At 45.9% G+C, this 23,319-nt stretch overlaps 1 long non-coding RNA gene across 1 annotated transcript; it reads left to right on the top strand.

The window, feature by feature from the left end:
* The first annotated feature begins 1,073 nt into the window (after positions 1 to 1,073).
* On the top strand, positions 1,074 to 11,258 carry LOC142584298 (uncharacterized). The gene is made up of 3 exons (XR_012828751.1): positions 1,074 to 1,157; positions 9,262 to 9,350; positions 11,119 to 11,258. It is a non-coding gene; the product is annotated as an uncharacterized LOC142584298 (long non-coding RNA).
* Positions 11,259 to 23,319: the final 12,061 nt, after the last annotated feature.

Raw genomic sequence — 23,319 nt, forward strand, 5'->3', positions numbered from 1 at the left:
ACCCCACTCGCTTTGCTTTTTACGAGAGGGTTGCACTGTGTGCGCCCCACATCATTAACTCGGAATGAGCCCATCCTGTTTTGGAGGGTATTGAAAGTCGGGAGGCAGTAAAACGATAACGACAAATCAAATTTCCGCTTTGCCAAATAGAGAGGGACTGCGCCTGCATCTTTCGAGGCCTTGGCTAGGCTACAGCTGTGGAGAATTCCATCGTCCTAAATCTATCCATACCAGGTGTAGGCCCCACAATAGACTTTCGGGGACACAATGCCCTGCTGCCGATGATGTAAGTACACAAAACTGCCTTGGCAGTAGCTGGTGTGCTTCGCGACGAAGGCACAGTAGCGTACTCGGTACTACTGTACGAAAGACGAAGAATCTTGACACCAGAGAACCACTATTTGAACCAATAATATGTATGCTCTCCAAAATTTCTATTGCACGTATTCGGCAGATGCTGCAGGTTATAGCAGGTCTGCTATAGCTAGAGCAACTTGTGTAGCCTTAATTGCGAATTTAGAATTATCATCTCTGTATAGGCTCGCATGCATGTGTCACACGACTGGAAACATCAGTCGGGAAAAGAAAGCTTTCGTTTCCCCAAGATTATTTCATATCTGGCTGGATATGAGTTGCTACGAAAATAAATCATATTAGCGCGAGTGTGTGACGACAATCCCGTCAGCTACGTCTATCTTTCAGCACTTCTCTGTGGTTTTTACCTCCGCATATTATCAGTTACTGTGACTGTCCCCGCATGCTTTATACAAATAATCGAAAATTTTATTGGTTGTCGCTTTATGTTGGATTATGGTGTCTCAAATCGCCATATAGGAATGTCTAAAATTCACGAGACAGCTTACTATTGCAGGTAGAACCTTGTTTTGTAGAATTTCCGTTCCGTTGTCATTCGACGATGTTGCCCTAGTGCACCAGATAAGAACCATTGCAAGTTAGCCTAAACTTTAAAAAAAAATGCAATTCGCCGTTTTGAACGGCGCGCAGTTAAAGGCATCCGTGTTATGTAAAACATTTTGCAGGAGCACAAGTTTGAGGATCCATTTCTCACTAACATAATGACACTTGCACCTGTCGAACGCTGGAGAAAAATACGCCAACTTGCTACGCCTGCATTTTCAACGGCAAAACTGAGGAAGGTGAGAAAAACATTTACTATACTGGTCTTTCTTATTTATTAACCCGAATAAATGAGGAGGTGCTCGCACCAACAGTGGTGCCGGCAACTATTTTTAACGTGGGTAGCGAGAAAATTTATCACGCACATCACGAAGAAAAAAAAAGAACAATATAAACTAGCACATCCCAAGAGTCGCAAGCACTGCAGATAAATTACAGATACAAAAACTGTCCTAAGAAGCATGACACATTATAAAACGGAACATTATCAATGCCGCAAACACGGCAGGTAAAGCACAGATAAGGATACACACAAGCCATCATAAGAGAGAAAACTGCATGATAAAGCCGACACACTATACATGTTGAAAAAACCTTCTTGATTAAGAAGCAACGTGTTCTCTTCGTTAACGCAAACGTTCAGTAACACTATGCACACACACACACACACACACACACACACACACACACACACGCACACGCACACACACACGCACACTATATATATATATATATATATATATATATATATATATATATATATATATATATATATATATATATATATATATATATTCAAGCACTCGCTCACTGTTTGCATATTGGTACCGCCTTTATAAATTATATTGTATGTATTTGAATGGGCTTCGCAACAGCTACTCATCAGATGCGCGAGTATAATAGCCTTTCAGGCAGAACGCCGAGTCTTCCAGCTCTACTCATTTTGTGGATTTCTTAAGCTTTGCCAGTGAACTGCTGTTTTCCCCTTAACTGCGATAGAGATGGAGTCTCACGCGCGTCGGCCGGACTCGGCAGTGCCCGCGGCGGCTGCCTCCAGGAAGCGCAACGGCACCGAGAGCGACACTGACAGCGACGACACCATGCAGTGCTATGTCAGCAGTGAACATTCTTGTGACGACACCTTCGAGCTGATGCGGAGTCGTAAAGCAAAGCGAAGGTTTCTCAGTGCATCATCGAATTTCAGTGAGTCCACCGTAAGATCTTCGCGCAATACCGAGGAGCTCACCATCCTGTTTGCAGCAGTTCTCGCCACTGACAACCTGAGACGCCTCAAGAGGCAAGAGGAATCTTCACATCAAGAGACACTGGTACCGAATGAAATCGAAGACATCAGAGTGAACACCCGTAAGAACATCCTAACGACCGACGTAGAACACGCGGCTGCGTTGGATTCCTTGCGCAATGTCACGGAACTTGACGGGATGAAAGTCCGCCGTCATATTCCGCTGGGCAAACAAGTCAGTACTGGCGTAATTTACGATGTTGACGATACCATTGTCGACTCCGGCCTGTCGACCTTAATCAAGCCAGCTACAGAAAACACCATCATCACAAACGCGTTTCGTCTCGGCACGTCACGGTGTGTCAAAATCATATATAAAGGCGAATCCCTACCATCGCATGTAAAAGTGGGCCACTTCCGACACGCAGTTCGCCCCTTCATACCAAAACCGCTGCAGTGCTGGAAGTGCATTAAGCTTGGCCATCTGAGTAGTGTGTGCAATAACACTACCGTCTGTTCTCGCTGCACTGGGCCCCAGACGACTAACACGTATGAGGCCAGTGTGCTGAAGTGCACAAACTGCAGCGGCCTTCACGATGCATCCTAGAAGGAATGCCCTTTGATTCGCAAAATGGCAATATTGAAGAAAATTGTTAGAGATCACTCGTCTCACCGAGAAGCAGCAACATCTATTAGGCGACGACGATCACGTCGCCGACGTCGATCACGCACCTCCAAAGCCTCTGAAGAGCGCCAGCCACGTACATCACCACCCACTCTTCCGGCCAGGCCAAACGCATGCATCAGCACAAAGGACAAAGGTGCAACGAACAGCACGGCTGCTGACGCTTGGCCTGTACTCCCTAGGCTACACGCTCCTACTGATTGTAATCATACTTCTACAGCAAGGGATACTTCGACTTTTCCTGATGAATGGGCGCACCAAGGTCAACAAATTGTTGTCACGATCAGCTCTCTGGTGAGTGCTATTCGTGTTCTTCTGGACAAGCTACACACACCAACGGCTCGAAGTGCGTTGCAAGTGCTGGGTGCCATCACGCTGGTTCTAGCGAGCCTTCAGAAGTCCAGTGCTTGAGAACTTCTACAGCAGAACCATCGCTCATCGACAGCAGCGATTGTTCCGGGATGATGTCAGATGTGCCTCCATATTCCAATGGAATGCGAGAGGTATGAGGTCTCGTATTTTTGATTTCCGGCAGTTCGTGTTTGAAAACCACTTTCCTATACTGGTCACCAGTGAACCGAACTTATCAGCCTCCATAAGACTATCCAGATATGAACCTTCTGTTTCTGCCACGTGTGTCCGTAGTAGTAAGTTTCTGGTTTACATTCGCGAGGACCTTACGTATTTTTCCCAACCCGTAGCGCCACACGAAGGTAACCGGTACGCCTGTGTCAGTGTGAAAAAGAAGAGGCTGTCTTTTATTATTATTGGCATTTAGCTATCTCCAACAAGTCAGTTTGATAGCGAAAGACTAGAAAGTATTATGGCTGCTACGCCCGGTCCTTGGATAATAACAGGGGACTTCAACGCTCACCACCATATATGGGGAAGCTCCAGGATAAATTCGAGGGGCAGGTCACTAATGTCCTTTGCATCAGGCCACAACCTGTATTTTCTAAATGACGGCAGTCCGACATTTCTGCGAGGAACAACGTACAGCAGCTGCCTTGACTTGACTTTGGTGTCACGGTGCCTGACTTCGAACGTGCAGTGGTTCACTAATATTGAAACACATGGAAGTGATAATATTCCTACCTATGTGAGAATCGATGGACTAGACGCCGCATTACCGGATGTATCTCGCCAAATCGACTGGCCAGTCTTTCAAGATTGTGTAGAAGACACATGCAAGAAACATATCGCACGCAGATTAGAAGACATAATTGCAGACGCAATGCAAGATTGTACGCGTTGCTTCACACATTTGTCAAAGTGTATAGAGAATTACATTGTATTGGAAAGGCTTCGTACACTACGTCGCCGTGCTGAAAGGAGGTACAGACGCACAAAGTCAATTCTTGACCTCAGAGAAGCTCGGCGCGTGCAAGAGAAGATAAAACGCCGAATGAATAAGCTAGGGTATCAAAGATGGGAATGGCTTTGCGAGACACTAGACCCCCGCAAGCCATTGTCGCGTGTGTGACGTACCCTACAAGTCTTTGCTCAAGTCCCCAGCAACGACGCCCTTTTAACGCCATTACTCTCTATCAAAACCGCCGTGAGATAGACGTTGCGGAGGAATTTTGTGCGAAAGTCGCCGGCCGCACAGTTTTAGTCCCTGACATGGCTTTAAGCGACATCCCCGGTCCACGAGCTACAAGTATGGACGCTGCATTCTCTATGGAAGAGTTAGAAGCTGCTATGGCGCTCTGTAGGTGTTCGTCTTCACCAGGGCTCGATGGCACAACATATACTGCTTTGCGCCACCTAGGTCGAGAAGCACGAAGAGAACTCCTCAGCCTTCTTATTAGTTCATGGCAAGATGGTGTCGTCCCACAGAAATGGAAACGCATGGAAACGCAGTCGCCTGGTACCGCTGCTAAAAGAAGGAAAGTTAACGCTCGAACTTGCATTGTATCGGCCTATAACACTTGCCAGCTGCGGCGGGAAGCTCATGGAACGTATGATCCTCATGCGTCTCGAATGGTACCTTGAACACCACAAAATTTACCCTGACTCTATGGCGGGATTTCGACGAGGCGGTTCATCGATTGACAGTGTCATCGACCTAGTGTCATCTGTAGAACAGCAAACATCTTGGAAGCGATTATCAGTAGCCCTCTTTCTGGAAGTGAAATGCGCTTACGACAACATTTCCCATCAACTCATTCTAGACGCACTTTTGACAATTCAACATGAGGGCGAGTATATCGATGGATCAGAAACTACTTGACACAAAGGTCCTTGTTCGTACGTTCGGAAGATGGTCTGACTACCGACTACTACGTATGGCGAGGAGTTCCCCAAGGCGGTGTTCTAAGCCCTATTCTTTTCAACGTCGCGCGTCTTGCGCAGGCCGAATCCCTACCGGAAACAGTGAGTGTCTCAATCTACGCCGACGACATCTGCATCTGGTCATCAGCGGTCACTCGCCTGCAGGTTCGCGCAAGGCTACAGAAAGCAGCAACACAGGCACCTGACTATCTTCACACACAAGGCCTTACCATCTCAACAGAAAATGTGCGTTAGTCGCTTTTACGTGAAAAGGGATGTCTCGTTATCGAGTATGAATCAATGGCCAGCCTATCTCCTACAAGAGAAATCATCGGTTTTTGGGTGTCATTGATGACCGGGACCTCTCTTGGAGCCCTCAGGTTGCCTACTTGAAGAAGAAGCTCACATCTATTGTTCATGTCTTCAAGTTCATCGCCGGGAAAACATGGGGATCGTCAGTGGGCTCCATGCTACAGTTATATCTAGCACTTTTTATCGGATTGCTACGTTATAGTTCTCCCGTGCTTGCTAAAACGTGCAAGTCAAATCTTCGAGAAATTCAGAGCGTGCAGGCGCAGGCACTAAGTGTTTGCCTAGGCCTTCCGCAGAGCGCCTCAACAGCAGGAACTGGCTCAATAATGGATTAAGACCATCCGATCACGACTTACATTAGCACCGACACGCTTAGGGCACATGTTCGTCATGTTTCACGCATGCAATCAAGCTCCCTTGCCTGCCTGCCTGCCTGCCATAACGACGACCACAGGTGTCCTTCTGCAACAAGGTCAGCATCCATCGTGCCTGCGCACCATCGGGCTTCACACACTCAGCACGTTCAACCGCAGCTTTATGGCGTTTAAAACAACCTCAAGTTCATCTTACGGTTCCAGGGATAAGAAAGAAGACCAACCTGCCTACCTTGGCCTTGAAGCAAGCAGCTCTGGATTGTTTGCGCACTTTCTACTTTGACCAAGCCCACATATATACGGATGGCTATTCCACTCAGACCAGCTCCACCGGCGCAGTGGTTATACCATCACGATGACTAAGCATCCGATAGCAGATTTCTCATTTGACAACATCGACCTATTCGGAGCTTGTTGCCCTCCGAGGTGCTGTTAATTATATTAACAACCAACCCGCTAATTGGTGGGCAGTATTCGGCGATTCGAAGGCGGCCTTACAATGTCTTCTACGGCATCACCACATGCAAAGACACAGCAATCATCTTGAGCGACTCGCAAACGGCATGTAGAAACCTACGAAAAGGCCGAATTTCTGCCGCAGCAGTGAAGATTCTAAAAGAAATAACAAGACGCCAAGAACTACCCGACACCTACGTCGCATGGACCCCAGGCCACGAACACCTGGCAGGAAACGAAGCAGCACATGCTGTCGCCCGAGAGCATACCAGCCGGGATTTCCCGCTGCACGGTCTCCGGAAAGCGACGAGGGTGGAGGACATTCCCATCAACTACGCCGTAATATTGCAACATTACCGACTGGAAAGAATACAATATCCTCCACCTCATCCAAAATTAAGCGAGGAAGAAGCCACCGCCCTCCGCAGACTACAAACAAATACGTATGTACATGGAATTATCATGCACCGAATGCACCCCACGAAATTCTCATACCTATGCCGGTATTGTGACGTACCAGACACGCTCCCACACACGGTGTTGGTGTGCCCGCACCGCGAGAAAAACAGTGAAGATGATGCCTCAGAACTGCTACAAGCGATCGAAGAAACGTGGGAGGCAATGTTAAAGGCACGGAGCCTGGAAGATCAGCGAAGTCTGGTGAACCGGGCCCGGGCTGCAGCATTAGCCAACGGCTTTCTGGACTAAGAGAGCCGCCCACCTAGGGCGAAGAAAGGACACTTTCTCGCTGTTTCTTAGAATAAACGTTCATTCCTCCTCCTCAAGTTGCATCGCACTGTATGTTTATCGGTCTTTATCGGTTTATCGGCGAGCAATTACCGGCTGCTTCTTAATCCAGTACAATATTCGTTGTCCGGTGCTACACAAGTATGAACATAGGCCATGACTTTTTTTAATGGGCTTTTTACCGTTGCCTTTCCATTCAGAATCAAAATTCTAGTGAACTGTCTTTCTCTCCTTATTTATTATTATCATAATAGGTGTTACACTAGTGCATACGCAAAAGACTGTTGGACCCAATAGCCGCAGGCTAGTTAATGGCTCCGAATAGGCAAAATATAAGAGACATTCGGTACAAGCATAAGGGGATCAATACAGGGGATGAATGCAACACATTAGCACGTTAAAAACAGAAAAAAGAATTTTACGACATGTATAGAAATTATTACCAGTTACATAAATTATCAAACCCCAAACAGCTAGAACGCCAAGCAAGAATACAGGCACACTATCAGAACGTTAGAGCTAATAAATAAATAAAAGAATTTTACGACATGTATAGAAATTATTACCAGTTACATAAATTATCAAACCCCAAACAGCTAGAACGCCAAGCAAGAATACAGGCACACTATCAGAACGTTAGAGCTAATAAATAAATAAAAGAATTTTACGACATGTATAGAAATTATTACCAGTTACATAAATTATCAAACCCCAAACAGCTAGAACGCCAAGCAAGAATACAGGCACACTATCAGAACGTTAGAGCTAATAAATAGTGCTTTGCTGAAATTTTGTGTTTCTTATTTTGGAAGTTATGTTGTTCCATGTCTTAACTCCAACAAATTCAAGTCGTCTTTTGTCATATACATTATGTATAGGAGGCAGATCCAAATTTCCAGCGGCAGTACTTCTGGTAGCACGTGATGATGAAAAAAATATGGACACAGGGAAAGGATGATTACGTTTAACAACACTGTTTACGTAGCTAGCTGTGTTATGCTCACGCATCAGATCTAATGGCAATATATTTAGTTGAATGAACAGTGGCCTGCTGCAGGCGTATCGGTTCGATCGAGTGCGTCATGATTCTTAATGCCCGCTTTTGTATAACCAAATGGAGCATAACAGAATGAAGCTTCAATGCAGCCGGGCCCCGTCACTGTAGTGTAGATGCTAAAATGCCGGGTCCCGTCACTGTAGTCACTACCTAAATCCAATACAGTTTACTGTCCAGTGTATACCTGCGCTTCTTAGGCTACGTTACGTTTCTCTCATGAAAGGCTAGCGGTGGCCCTCATTTATGCCTTAAGAATTGATCATGGCTGCTTCGCTTGAGCGCTTTTAATTTATGAAAGGCGTTCAAAGTCAGAATAACAGTAGGACGCACAGTTGGGCTAATTGTTATTTCCGAATCACAATGCGAATAAAAGGAAAGGCTGACCCAACACGCAATTCTGAATCCACGTGATGCTTCAAAGAGGATTTAAAGCTTTCTTGCGAAGCGTTAGTCAAGTGACGTCCTATATATCCCACGTAACTGTGACGATGAGTGTACAATTGCGTGTTCTTTCATTTTACGCCTTGTGCAACCTAATGCAATGTTCGTTCACCACAAAGATCGCAACCTTATTCTCGTACAATATTTATGTTCATACACTATAGCACCCCCTCCCCCCCAACAATGCCGAGATGCAAGCACGAAATCGGGCGCGCGCGCACAAGGACGAAGACAATGTGCAATGCTTGTCGAGGGAAGAATCGGGACGTCAGATGTATGCACAGAAAAGTACGAGTGGTTTTGAGCAACATTTAGTCGTTCTGCACCTCTTGTGTCACAGTGGCACATGCGCATTCTGAACAATTGGAAAGGAACGGGTGCACGCCCAGCACAACGTATACCGAACGGCAAAATCAAAGAAACCTCTATGCGCCATTTCATTTCAGAATCGGTGTGGTTTAGCAATGCGTATGTTCCGACATTACGTGTGCATGTTTTATTTAGGAATTAATTCTTTTACTACGCATGGCAGACACGCGCGTACCGCTACATTGTCGGTCAGCCCACATGAGTTATGCAGTGCTGTTCGTTGGTACTATTCGGATAACATGTAAACTTCGCATGTGTATCCGCGCATATATAAGCCGAGATGCCGGTCGACCCAGCTGCTCCCAACCGACAGCGGCAGCGAAGATAAACCCGTAAGGGAAAAGGTCGCTTTAAAATCCGCGCTCACGAATTGCACTATTTACAGATGAATGACTTAATCCAGGACTGCGCAAGAGTTAACTCTAAGCATCTTGCAAGAGCAGCAGAAGAAGGCAGGGACCTGGATGTGAAACAGTGAGTGTTGAATTTTAATAATCATTTTTGTGCCTCCGTAAACCGACTCACGAAACGTTTTGTTCTTCCTTTTTTATTCTGGTATTAGCAACGTGAGCTATACCGAATCTTCGAGATATTGATGCGCATTGAAGATGTCAACTAAAACCACGATACAATTATAAGGCACACCGCAGTGCGGTCTGCGGATTAATTCCGACCACCTGCGGTAATTAAACGTGGACCCGATGTACGATGTACGGGCGTTTTTTTTTTTTTGCATTTTCGCCTCCTTTGAAATGCGGCCGCCGAGATTTGATGCCACGCCTTCGGGCTTAGCAGCGCAGCCCCAAAATCACTACGGCACCAGGGCGGGATGACTACGAGACATTGTGAGAACGCAAGGCATTGTGATAAGAGTATTCAGATGAAACCCTAGACGCTGATATTTAACGGTGATACGACAATCTTCTATAAGCGCGATAGCCTTCGAGAGGCTCTTTCTCACCTTGTTAGCTACCGGATTTGTAATACAGGGAAAATTGGAGGAGCCGATTTCAGCACCAGAGAAAACCAGAGAGAAGTCCGGGGTCGTTCGGTGGGAATAACGACAACAACGACCTGAAGCAAATGGCAGTGTGGCTAAGACTGCTCAGCGCAGGTTATTTTCTTTTGGCTTTTGCTTTTACGCCTCAAATTATGTCGATTAATATACCGCGATTCCTGCTTTTATATTTTTTTCGCAAGGCTGTTTATAATCATGTTTTATGCTTCCTAGAGTCACATATATACTCTATTTGATTGATTGATTGATTGATTGATTGATTGATTGATTGATTGATTGATTGATTGATTGATTGATTGATTCTTGGCAAATACCCCGAGTGACAGGTGTGCGCGATCTCTCCAAAAGCCTAATCTATATATCTGATATTCGCTTCTTTGCCGTTTCTGGGAGGATTTGGACCCCGGGGCAGGAGTCCCTGCTGGGGAATGAGGCAGCCGACGCCTCCGCCCGAGCTCACGTGAACCGGGCTTTTTGTCGGAAAGCGCCAAGGAGGACGGATGAAGTCCCTTAAAAGCACACCAATGTACTGCAACTCTACAGGCTAGACAGAAGAACTTACCCGCCGTTTCTCCCGTTAGCCTAACCGGAACAGCAACACTCACAACAGCAACAGCAAACCAGCAGCTACGTCCGCAGTGTCCCCAACCTCATACTGTGATGCCCCAGACACCCTATTCCATATAGTATGGGTATGTGGAGGAAAACATGGCACCGTGAATAGCCAAACACTAGCCGAACGGCAGTGGGAGGCCAAGCTATCCGGCTCGGGCCCGAAGAGACAGCGCATAATGATCGAACGGGTCCAGGAGATGGCCATGGCCGTCCACGGTTATACCTGGAATAAAGAGGCCGCCCACATAGGGTGCAAACTGCTCTTGCTCAGAATAAAAGTTTATTTACTCTCTCTAGCCTAATGTACTAACAAGCGAGTTCGATGCCCATCTTTGACCTAGAGAGGGAGAAAGAGAAGACGCATAAGCTGTTGCAACGCTTTTTCCGAATCACCATTCTATATACAACCGGCGATAAGGGAGATGCCGGTGGTGAGGTTTCGCGAAATAGCCAGCCTTGACTAAGCACTTTCTGTTAACTCAGAACCAGGACAGACAACACACTAATGACATTTGACCGTGCACATTAGACTTCCACTTTGAACAGAGACCTTTAGAGGAGTCTCGCGCTATATCTATATATATATATATATGTTGTGTTTTCTTGCAGGTTTTACGGACACTTCGCCCTCGACATGATTGCAAGATGTGCGTTTGGCACGACGCTTGACTCGTACACGGACGCCACGAATGAGTTCGTAACACAAGCGAGAAAGGCTTTCGCGGCGAAAATCACGCCTCTGCTAGTGATTCAAAGTAAAACGATTCACTCATTTCCAATTAGTTCTGATGTGACCCTTGTTTCCTGTAAAAAAAAAACATTTTTTTTTAGCTAGGAATGGTGTTCCAAGCGTATAAATCAGTTAATCCAGACAACATTTCAGAAACAGAATGTATGTAGCAAGATCAAGCCGAACGTTCCGGAGGAATATATACTCGTTGGATACCGGACAAGTGCGTGAATTCACCGCTGCCTGCATCAAGCAGGGTGGCATTTATTTGTTTGAAGTCTTTGACTGGTTTTTCGTGCATACGCCTTGAGGAAAGTACACAGGAAAAAAAAACTTTTGAAACGTTTCAGCTATCCCTGTAGCCGCTTTCTGCTGTTCACGCGCTAATGACAACTGCCAGATGGTTTTCTGTTTTCTATTTAGGCGGTACTTTTCTGTAACCTCTATCAATTCCGTAGTGAAGAATTAACGTAACTTGGGACTAAATATCGAGTTGCCTGAAAGCGTCTGTAAATCAACAACGGCGACAGAGAAGAATACAGATGAACGAAACAGGGTGGATGGGAGGGCAACCATTGGCAACACTTTCTTTTGCATGTGGCAGAAGGTCTCTCATCGAAGTCAATTATTTCATTTGCAGTGCTACTTCACAACTTCGTCAAGATTATGAAGATGAAAACAGTCGACGAAAAGGCTTTCTTGTACTTCAAGAGCATCTGCCAGCGCATCATGAAGAAAAGAGCAGAAAACAAGCAGGTTCGTTCATGCTGAAATTAACTTGTGCCTCTGCAAGCGACGTAAAATAGCCACCGCTTCGCTTTTAGTGACTACGCACTAAGCGTAAATTTACACCTTTTAGGGATTTATCTTTTCCGCAAACAATACTCGTCATTTGTCTCACATGCGCCTCTCTCTCTTTTCTCATTGTCTTTTAACAGTCAGCGCTCGCAACTCTTCTTTCAAGATACGCGTGTTCAGTTCGTGATCTCTAAAGATGATAGGGTTTTACGGGCCAAAACGATGATGCGATTAACGAAGAACGCCATAGTGGTTATGAGGCATGCCCTATTCCCGATTAATTGTGACTAGCTGGGGTCTTTCACTTGCACCTAAATATGAGTGCGCGAACGCTCTTGCCATTCGCCCTCACCTGAAAAGCGACCGCCACGGCTGGGATCGAACCGACTACCTGGAGCCTCACAACGCCACAGCCACGGAGCTACAGCAGCGGGTGTCCTGTAAACACTGAAAGTGTAGCGTTAAAGAAAGAAGAACCAGGCATGGTAGACGAGGATTACTGGTCGCGGACAAGATTAAACACCAGAGGGTGTTTGTTGGTCACGTGGCTTTTTTTCCTTTCCAGCTACTTATACGGCTCGCTGCTAGCGCGCGCCACGTGACCACCGCAGGTTCGAGCACACCGGGTCCTATGGGCCGTGACGAAGGCACGCCGCCGTGTGGCCGCACCGGAGTTCACCGCCGAAAGTTCGTCAGGAAAGTTCGCTTCATGTGGGTCCGCCTTTATATACAGACGCGCCGAAACGCGCATGCGCTGAGCCACTACAAGCAAGCCGGCGCCGCAGCAAGGTGCACCTTAGGCAAAGCTTTCAAATAGGAGATTTGTTGATCGGGGTTTGAACGGAGCAGAATTGTTTACAATCAGTTAAAATCTGATAATATAAATATGACCAAACACTGGCCGTGCGGTCGCGAACGGCATGCCCCAACAGATACAAGAACCCCTCTGTAGGGGGCCACCTCCACACGCCCGGCCACCACCGCGGCCGGAATCCTCGACGAGCCAACGTATGACCGCCGGCGGGCGGAGAACAAAAGGGGCCGCCGCCGGCCCCAGCGGCGAACGCGTTCGCACCTTCGGACGTCCCGATGGGGTCTCCGCAGGCCACGTATCGCGCGCGCTAGCAAGGGCCGAAATGGGGCGCTAGCAAGGGCCGACCAACAGGGCAGGCGGCTGATCTTCCAGGGCGAGGTGGCAGTGGGGTGGCAGCGTTTTACGACCCGCCTCCACCTCGTCCACGCCGGAGGCGAGGGACGCGGAGATTCTCCGAAACGCAACGGCGTCGCGCAACTGGCCTGCGAGCAACCCAGCTCCCCGAACGGCGAAAAGTTTTCTTCGAGTGAACGCTTCAGGATGAATTTATCGACGCCCAAGTCCATATGTAAGTGCAGTAGAGACAGAAAGTGCGCTCTTTTTGTCAAAAGTATCGGAGCTTCCTTTCGTGCGACCGCCTTGCTGACTACGGGTTGTCTACTGGACTTCCTGCGGTGTACCACGAGTTCCATCCCCCTGAGAAATGAAACGAACCCAAATATATTAATTTCCTGGAAACGGTGCCATACTCACCTACCAGAATTGTAGAGTGTGGGCTCCCCAGGGGAAACGCACCACACACCACGCCAGCTTCAGCAGGCATAGTGAAGACACAGAGTAGTCCGTAAACTATCGACAAAGTTTGCAGAGACCAATGTATGTGGGATTGTGAAAATTCTGCAGCACGCTTGAATTTGTCTTGCAGAGACAAGACGACTTTCTGCAACTGATGATTGAAGCGCGCGAAGGTCGTCTGGCACCCTGCGGCGAAAGCGGGGACGATCCAGGGACCAGCTTCTGTGATGACGGCATGGAATCGAAGTCGAATGGTGCGCCTAGCTCTAAAGGTCAGCCAAATAAGTGTGATGCTTTGTCCTTTAACGCAGCCATGTGTGCAAAAAAAAATGTTTTCTGTTTGCTCACGCGGTTTCGTCTTTGTGCTTTACTGCGGAATCGCCGTCGCAATCAAAATATAACAAAAAAACAAATATATATAGATAAAGGGGGGTGAGACGCAGAAAGGATGAAATCTAAAAAGTGGAGGGCTTAGTGTCTCATTTAGACGAGAGGTTGCAAAAAAAAAAAAGAAAGAGAAGCCTAAACAAATGCACAGTGTTAATAATATTTGGGGTTTTACGTGCCAAAACCACTTTCTGATTATGAGGCACGCCGTAGTGGAGGACTCCGGAAATTTTGACCACCTGGGGTTCTTTAACGTGCACCTAAATCTAAGCACACGGGTGTTTTCGCATTTCGCCCCCATCGAAATGTGGCCGCCGTGGCCGGGATTCGATCCCGCGACCTCGTGCTCAGCAGCCCAACACCATAGCCACTGAGCAACCACGGCGGGTGTAATGCACAGTGTTTGTGTTGTCCATGTACATCACCATTTCCTAAAGTCATTTATCGCGGAATTCAATTGAAATGAATTCTGGGGAATTAAGTGCCACAAGCACGATTTAATTATAAGGCACACCGTAGTGGAGAACTGGGGATTAATAGCATGCAGCTTTTTTTATCGCACGTAGTGCCTTCGCCCATTTAGAAGTGAAATGAACTTACAGGAACCACGTGCTTTCAGTCTCTCCACTTCATCCGCCAGCTAAATGCAATATGCAATCTAGAGGTGGGGAATAATTCAAGAGCTTGGAAACGAAGCACCTGACAATAGCTCATGCATCGTGCTTCAGAGAGCTTCGTGCGGAATGAATGCTGACCTGATCACCTCATATTTGCTTATTTACTTTCTGTAACTACGATGCGATTAGTGCTTCTCGTCTTTTGTCATGTGTTTAAGGCGTTTTAAGGTACGACGCGGAGCGCAGGGAAATATTACTTGGTATAGCCAGGGTTCAACCTTTCCTTATCTTTATTACTATCTTGCCCTGTCTTCTGAAAGCATACTGCTTGATATCTTTCTGCGCATGAACTAACTAACAGAACTTTGACCTTGCTCAACACAAGCGCGTTCGCGTTAGGCCAAATTACACTGTCTGGTACGACTTGGAATCTTACAATAACGGCGTGATTTGCTTACACGGCCCCGGATATGCCCACGAGGAACTTAAAATATACATTGTATTACCATCCATCTGCGCCTTCTTATGATATACTCGATAGGTCATTTCAGAGTGAGCTACAAACGTCAACTTAAGTCCATAGGACAGCTTTGTCTTAGCATTATCGTTTATTATCTTATTTTTTTGCAGTAGAACACAGAGGCGTGGAGTAACCAAGGTACTCTTCAACATAATTTCTCCACAGTGGTTCATTTATAACAATGTAGAACAGATTTAAATCTGCATTACGAAGACAAACGCATCCACAACAGCGAAGGTTGGTGTTATTGGCAACAGTGCGGGTGGGCGTACAAGGCCATAACAAGTTCGAGCACCATTTGCTGCCCTGTTTGCTTCTGGTGTGGCCTTTGGCTCGACGAGCCCGCTGATTCGCCATGCAGTCGACGTTCGCGCGATGTTATTACACTTTTGGGAGGCTGTATAGCTTAGCTTGATCACGGACACGCTATGAGAGCAAGCTATATTAGAGTGCCGACCTCATAAGCCATCGCAGCAGAAGGTGACGAAAGGCCTAACCGCTGAAATTCCTACGGGCAAAGCACCCGCAGAAACACATTTAGCCTTTATTTGTGTTCATTGTGCTGCACGTGATATTGCGCGGTAATCGCGAGTGGCCGCATCCATGTGCACGGTGGCGTCGACAAATGATCGAATACGAAGTCTTAACCCTAGATAAAAACAGTGAGAAAAATCTTATGCTAAGAATTCAGTTGCCTATTACATGCGTAGCAGCACAAAGACGAGAAAACCTGCGTAGAGTTTTAAAAAACAGTATTCCCCCCAAAATTGTACTTAATAAGCTAATATACTAAGCTGTAGCAGCCGCTTAACGTAAGAGAAAAGAAATGTTAATCAAGCTGCGCACTCCCTATAAGACAAATTAATATATACAGAATATACTCAAAATACACACGCTTCATCTGCTTTATCACCGAATTACTTGAAAGGCTTATGTGCTAGCACAAGAACTGTGTCCCCTTCGACTATGTGAAGAAAGATGACCAGCGAAGTTCTGTATGTGGGCCCTTTAATGGCGAACTGAATGTCCGCCACGGATCGTCCCGGCATTGCACTATCTTCGGGGTCGGCCCACGCATGAAAAATTGTTGGCCTACACGCGTGGACGCGATCCGACAGATCATAGTCATAGACAGCTTGGCTGTAAAAATAAAATCCCGGGAAAAGCAGATATTATGATACGTGATTTGCATACACCCGTGAATCTCGCAGTTAACTCTGAACACTTGATCTGTGGTGGCTGTGCAGAAGCTGACCAAGGCAGCACTAAGATATAAGGGCATGCGTGTCCCGCCGACGGATAAATATGTTTCAGGCAGTGAAGAACGCGGGTGAGTGGGGTAGGGAACGAGGAGGAGTTACGGGTGGCAAGAAAGAGCGAGCGTTGTGATCCCGCGTGCAGTTCTGACCGAGGACGAAGCCCTGGCCCAGTGTGTGCTGTTCTTCGTGGGCGGCCAGGAGACCACCGCATCGACCGTGGCGTTCGCCGCACACCTGCTCGCCACGCATCCCGAAGCGCAGGACAGACTCAGGCGAGAAGTGGACGATTGCATTTCGACACACGTGAGTGAAGGTTCTCGTGTGAGGACTCTGAAACGCTTTTTTTTTTTGCAGGCAACTACAAAAAGTTTCGGTGTTTTTTTTTTTTTTTTGGAGAGCATCGGATAGATTTGCGGCCCAAAAAATAGGACACAGGTCGCTCCTTAGAAATAGCTTAAAGTGAAAAATAAGTTTAATTGTATCAGTAGATTACTGTTCTGTAATTGAAGAAATAGTAATAAAGAGAAAATAAAAATCATTCTTAGCATGATAGGAGGCTTCGTAAACTACATTTAACGCAGGAAGAAAAGAAGGATGGTGACGCCTCCTTGAAGTTCCTACACCAGCTTGCATGCCATGATGTCAAAGATTTTCACGCCGCCCGCTTTGGCCTATAGTTAATTTTTGTTTCCGTAAAGATGGGGCATATTCTTTTCCTAAGGCGTATAAGAGCGAACAAGGTGGTCCAATATTTATTTTTTGTTTAGAACAAAATTTTTGTACGAGTTAGCAATAAAATGTGTATGACGAAAGTAGTCCACCTTGGTCTTGCAAATTACCGCGCCGCGTTTTCTGAAAATAACATTGGCCCGCCACTAAAACTCCAATGCTACTTTTGTGCAAATTAGCAAATTTTGCAAGTTTGAAGGCTGATATCAAAGAACTAGACCATCGTACTGAGGGAAATGTATTTCGGTAATTGATGACTTTTTACTAAATGCACCCTCAAGCTTTTTCATTTATTAAGCACAAGTAATTTCCCCTATGTTGTCCTTGGTGTCAGTGTTTGTTGGCGTCTTATGATATGACTAATGAAAAATCGGGCCCCTCGGTGACCCCCCTTTCCTCCCCTCAAGCTCAGTTATTTATAGTGCAAGATATAACAGAAAAGATATGCCAGAGTTGGCTTTAGGAGAGAGTTTTTTTTTCAGTTAGGTATTATCGAACGGCTTAAACATGGAACTCAAAATTTTCGTTAGTGTCTACTCAGTTAACCATGGTTATTATCAAAAAAACAGTTCCCAAATATATTCTCAGCAGTGATTCGTAAATTAGTTCCTACAGAGGTCACCAATTTTAGAGTTGCGAAATGAAGCCTTTTTCTTTTCTTAACCCCCTTAGGAAACAGACATCGTCGATTTTCATCGAAATTTCCATAAATGTCCCTCTGGTACTGGTAATATAAAAACTCTAAAAACTTGTTGAATTATTTTATTTTAAGTTGGGAAGCTATCCTTATACATTACATTATGGGGTTTTAGTGCCAGAACCACTTTCTGATTATGAGGCACGCCGTAGTGGGGGACTCCGGGAATTTCGACCACCTGGGGTTCTGTAACGTGCACCTAACTCTATCGAAATGCGGCCGCCGTGGCCGGGATCCGATCCCGCGATCTCGTGCTTAGCAGCCCAACACCATCGCCACTAAGCAACCACGGCGGGTGCTATCCTTATAGCTAAACCTTAGTATTGTCCTTCATGTTATTCCGAAAGCATAAGAAATAAGGTTTTAAAAATATTTTCCTGTATTTAGTCTTTGCGGGTAATGCGTATAAGATTCGAAATCGGGCAAGTTAGTAACACGACATCTCAAACAGCGCCCCCTAAAACAGGCACATTGAAAAGAACACATGACATGTGCTGACTACCAGCTGAGTTTATAACACGAAAACAGCAGCTTATATACCGTAGAAACGTGCATTATCCACAGGGCCTTCTAGAGAGAGAGAGAGAGAGAGAGAATCAACTTTATTCTTTTAATAAGTTTATACGTGGAGCCTCTAGTTCAAGGCTGCAATAACCATGGCAATGTCACAGGCCTGCTGGAACACGACTTACCTTCCCTAAAATATTTTTTTTTCATAAATTGCTTTCGTCCATTTACAGTACTGGCCGAGAACGAAGACAAGTTAACCTCTTTGGCGATAGGTATTCTTCAGCGACTGCTGTCCTTTACAGCGATGTTGTTTTCATCCCTTTGGCAAAGCGAATTCAGATGCGTTTTTACTCGTAATCAGGTGTGCGCGCTACAAAGAAACAGGATCCTTCCCTAAACTTTCCCTATTTCCGTGTGTGAAGCCTCCTACCACCGGTGACTCCTGCGTTTTTTCAGTCTCATTTTTTTTAATCTCGCAAATTAGTAAGTTGACCCTTAGGAATGAGAAAAATGTTGTTGTTCTTCAGTTTAGTCGAAAGCATGTTGACAAATTCACTGGCACACACTATATCGCCTCAGTGACATGGGACCGCAAGTTATACAGCGTTGCTTGATGTTTGACGAGGTCACCCTGAACCACCGCAATCGCTCATCCCATGTCATGTGATCGAGTAGATCCATTTTGTTATTTAGCACTTGCTGTAGCGCAGTTTGCGCTTTTGAAGCTTATCAAGTGCGCCGCAGCACCGTCTCTCACACATGCCACCTGGACGTAAATATCGGTGCACAGCCCTCAAGATGTGCCTTTATCTTTGGTAACGCCAATCATGTATCCGTTGTATGACGAGGGCCGTCATCGGTAATCAAGGCATATTTTATCGTCAGCTTCCTCGAGGAAATAACACCGGTGAACAAAGTGATCTTCAACACCTGCCAGCGGCACGCTTGTATTCTCATCCGGAAGTACGACAGTCCAATTCTCGGCGAAATCAAATTCCGCCTTTGACATCACATTGCTGTTGTCGGTATGAGGTTCTTACTTGAACAACCTTCGCGTAATGAAGTGCGTGAAGTTCACATCACTGCTATAGTCTGGAACTCCTCCATGATGGCTTCACCCATTTTAGAGCTCAACCATTCGCGACGCATTTCTTCACCAGTCTTGGGATGATCGAGCCTGTGAAGGCGTTAGGTTTAATTCCACAGAGCGCATTTGGGAACCCACTGCTTCTTTCTTTCCACTTCGGCACCAATAACGTTCTTGTTGTTCATATATTACCGGGAGCAGCCACTTTCAAACGCTGTATAATATGTAAGTACGGCGTTTATCATCGCCCTCGCTGACAATTTTACCTTGTCGAAGATTCCGACTGCAATATAATTGCATGCCCACTAGCTTCGTAGCGTACAATATGATGTACTTTGATACCTTTGGAATAGAGGTCCGCACGTCCTTCACTGAGACGACTGCAGGCGACAACGGGAGCAGGCTTGTGCCAGAGAAGTGCACCTGCAGGGCATGCCTTTCTCAGATTACCCGGCAAACGGCTTCATACGACTCACTTTGCCTCAGTCGAGTGAGTATTCTCTGACGCATTGTATGCTGAGCACATAGCTAATCTAATTCTACTTATCATCAGTACTGTAAACTCTTTAGATTTATTTTGTTAGTTTTGTAAATTGTGTTCTTGAAGATCCTACAACAGCGGCGGAAATGCGATGCCTCTCAATAAAAAGTTTGTGCTACAGTTCATAACAGCATTACTATTTTTATTATCGGCTGACTCCTAATACTAGGGTGCCAATGCCTGGAAGTTGAAGAAAGATTTGTCCTGTAGTCCGGGACAAATTTTCCTTCAACTGACAGGCTTTTCTTTCGAGCATCTCGCACGGGTTTCCTTCGCAGCGATTGCTATGATTGGTTGGATGTCTCATTTCCCTTTTATTATTACTTTTTTCCACCTTGCGGATTTCCTCAGAACTATTACGTCATACCCTGTATACATACGCCTTCTCATTCTTACAATAAAGTTGTTCATTGCCTGACCTCGACTAGCACACAGCTGCCACGTTGTGAACATTACCTATTTCGTTCGCTCGTTCGTACGCATGGATCTTAGTTCTGGTCACACGCACCAGCGGAAGTTCTTCACTCCACCTCGCCCAGTTCTTCGAGAGACGACGGCTTCCAAAATCAACGGCGCGCGCTTGGCTACGGCGACACGCTTTCCTGCCCATCACGCGTAAAAGCATCGTTTTGCTTTCGAAGACTGGATTTTGCCTGAAACGAACTTGGCTTGGCTTGTATACCACCAAAGGAATTGAACAGAAATAGAGAAAGAGGTTTTTACTGAAGAGGCCGAGTGTTTATCTAGAAACCACGAAACACGTGGTTAGAGAAGTAGGTTAGCAGTTCAACAAGTATGAACCCTATGAACATCGCCTTGAAAACCGCAGACTTCTTGCGGCTAGGGCCTACCGCCAATGTGCCTCCCACCAATGCTCGCGTAGAATAACTCCCGCGCGCATATGTCTGCGTAAAGACGATCGCAACTACAGATCGAAAAGTTCTGATAACAAATGTTCCATGACGTTCCCAGCTTTACTACTGCCATGCTTGAACACTATGACCGAGAAGCTTTCCATTACAACAAACAAATTTTTAAAGATGGTTCCTTGAAAATTGTGTGTCAGCCCCCTGTAAGACGCTCGACATCGCGTCATCGAAACAAGCTTTCTCCTGGTGCCAAATTTGCCGCATTTTTTTTATTATATTGAAACGTGTACTTGCTTATCTTTTTTCGGGTGACCGATTTTTTCGTGTAACAAATGTTATCCCTCAGCACGGGACGCGCCCGCATGTATTGGAAGTTTCTCGAATGTTATCGATGTTTCTACCCGTTTTTCTGCTGTCACCGAAGCTTGCGTAATCTCACGGCATGTGCGACGCGAATTGTGTAGAATTTTCTGGAAGACACGCCTGCACCAGTGATTACTCTGGAACCTTCGAGGACTCATGTATAAAAGCCGACGCCCTTGACCTGCTGATCCGATTTCGACGATCGCCGACTGTGTTCGCAGCCATCGTTGTGGTTTAAGTGTAGCCTGTTTTCTGTAGGCACAGGTTTGCCCAAGAAAAGTTAGTTTCGTCATTCACAGTATTGCTACTGTGTTTTTTGCCGTCCCTACAACGTGACAATATCTTGTTGCACAAGCTGAGCATGCGTGTGCATTTAGAAAAAGTGTTCAATTACTATAACAATGTTAGTCGGTCCAGTTCTGTAGTCATTGTGATATAACACTCAATGCATTCAGAATTTCTTAAAGTCATAAAAACATATTTTCCTATTAAATGATCTACTACCGTCATATAATTTAGGAAAGGTGCGCCGTATTTCTCCAAATAAAGGCGGATACCTTCCATCAGACATATTTTCGTATCTCTTGTAAATGTTTATTGCAAAACATAATATAGTCATAGGAAGACGTGATTATTCCTTATTTGAGCTACACAGATGGGAAATTATGAACTTAGCAAGCTTCCAGAGCTTTTTTTTTTACTCAGCCACAGTAACGGAAATGCGTGAATGTACTTTGAGCAGTGCGTGACGTGCCTCTGACCTACGATAAAGACATGACCTACTGGCACGACGGCTTCAGCGCGAAATTAACAACAGAAAACAAAAACAGAAAAAAACAGAAAAAACAGAAACAAGAACAGTAAGTTTTGTTTTTCATTCTGCTCTCACATTCAACCTCTATCCACCTTAGTAACATAGAGTAATAATGAGTGCGATGCTTACATTAGTCTAAAATATCCGCGGATACCAAGTGCAGCCCCTGTCACAATCACTCGTTTAGACATTAGCGTAAGTGCGTGTAGATATGATATGCTGCTATCTAGACAGTGTGTCAAAGAGGAGCTGATCTGAATGCCATAAACTACTGTAAATTGTCATTTTTGAGTGAACCGGAAAATATTTAGAGTAGCAGAATGTTTTAAAAGCTCGCCACGAAATCGAAACGAAAAGCGTTATGGTTATCGATCGTCTACCTTCTTTCGAACTTTTCATTCAGTTCTGCACGCTGCGGGAACCTTATGGCTACGGCAGTGCGCTGCAGAGTTCGAGGTCGCCGGTTCGATTCCGACCATTGCGGCTGCATTTCCACAAAAGCACAAATGCAGAAACTGTCGTGTGGCGTGCATTTAGATTGTGAACTTAGATTTAGGTGCTTGTTATACACCCTGGCTGTTCAAAATTATTCCGGAATCCACTTCTGCGGCGTGCCCCCATAATCAGGTAGACTGCGGGCGCTTTCACTGCTTCTTGTGGATGCTGGCTCCAGCTGTAGAGCTTTCGGACAAAATTGAAATTTTGCGCTTTCTTCTGTCGTTATTTGTTGGTTAATCATGTGGGCATACAGCGGTACATATGAGTTTGAATTACTCTTGTGGCTGCCGAGTTGAGCACGAACTGATCTGTTTTCTCTAAGCCGGAAGAAAAGAAAACGACTCAACACACTGAACGAAAGCCCTCATCAGCATGAATTGAAAGAGAGAGAGAGAGAGAGAGAGCTCATTGATGAAATGCAGATAATTGAGCCGGCGTGTGTAGTCGAGAACATGCTCCTGCGCGGTGGAGGCAGGGGGGGGGGGGGAGGTATTAAAAAGCCCTAAGGGACAGACGGCAGAAGAAAAGAAAAGAAAAAGGTTTACGAAAGAGGGACTGGGAGTTTACACGCGAAATTATATTCGCTATATATTCTCGCTTGGCTACGCACCCAGGCATCGCAGGACCGGTCCAAGATACGCTATGACGGGCGCCACCGTCACGTTTACGTCGATCCTGGTGACCTTGTGTGGCTCTGGACGCCGTTGCGGAAGCGTGGCTTGTGCCAGAAGTTTCTCGCCCACTACGTCGGCCCCTACGTTATTCTGGAGCGCCTCAGCGAA

Source organism: Dermacentor variabilis, chromosome 6, assembly GCF_050947875.1.
Source record: "Dermacentor variabilis isolate Ectoservices chromosome 6, ASM5094787v1, whole genome shotgun sequence".
Taxonomy (NCBI): Eukaryota; Metazoa; Arthropoda; class Arachnida; order Ixodida; family Ixodidae; genus Dermacentor; species Dermacentor variabilis.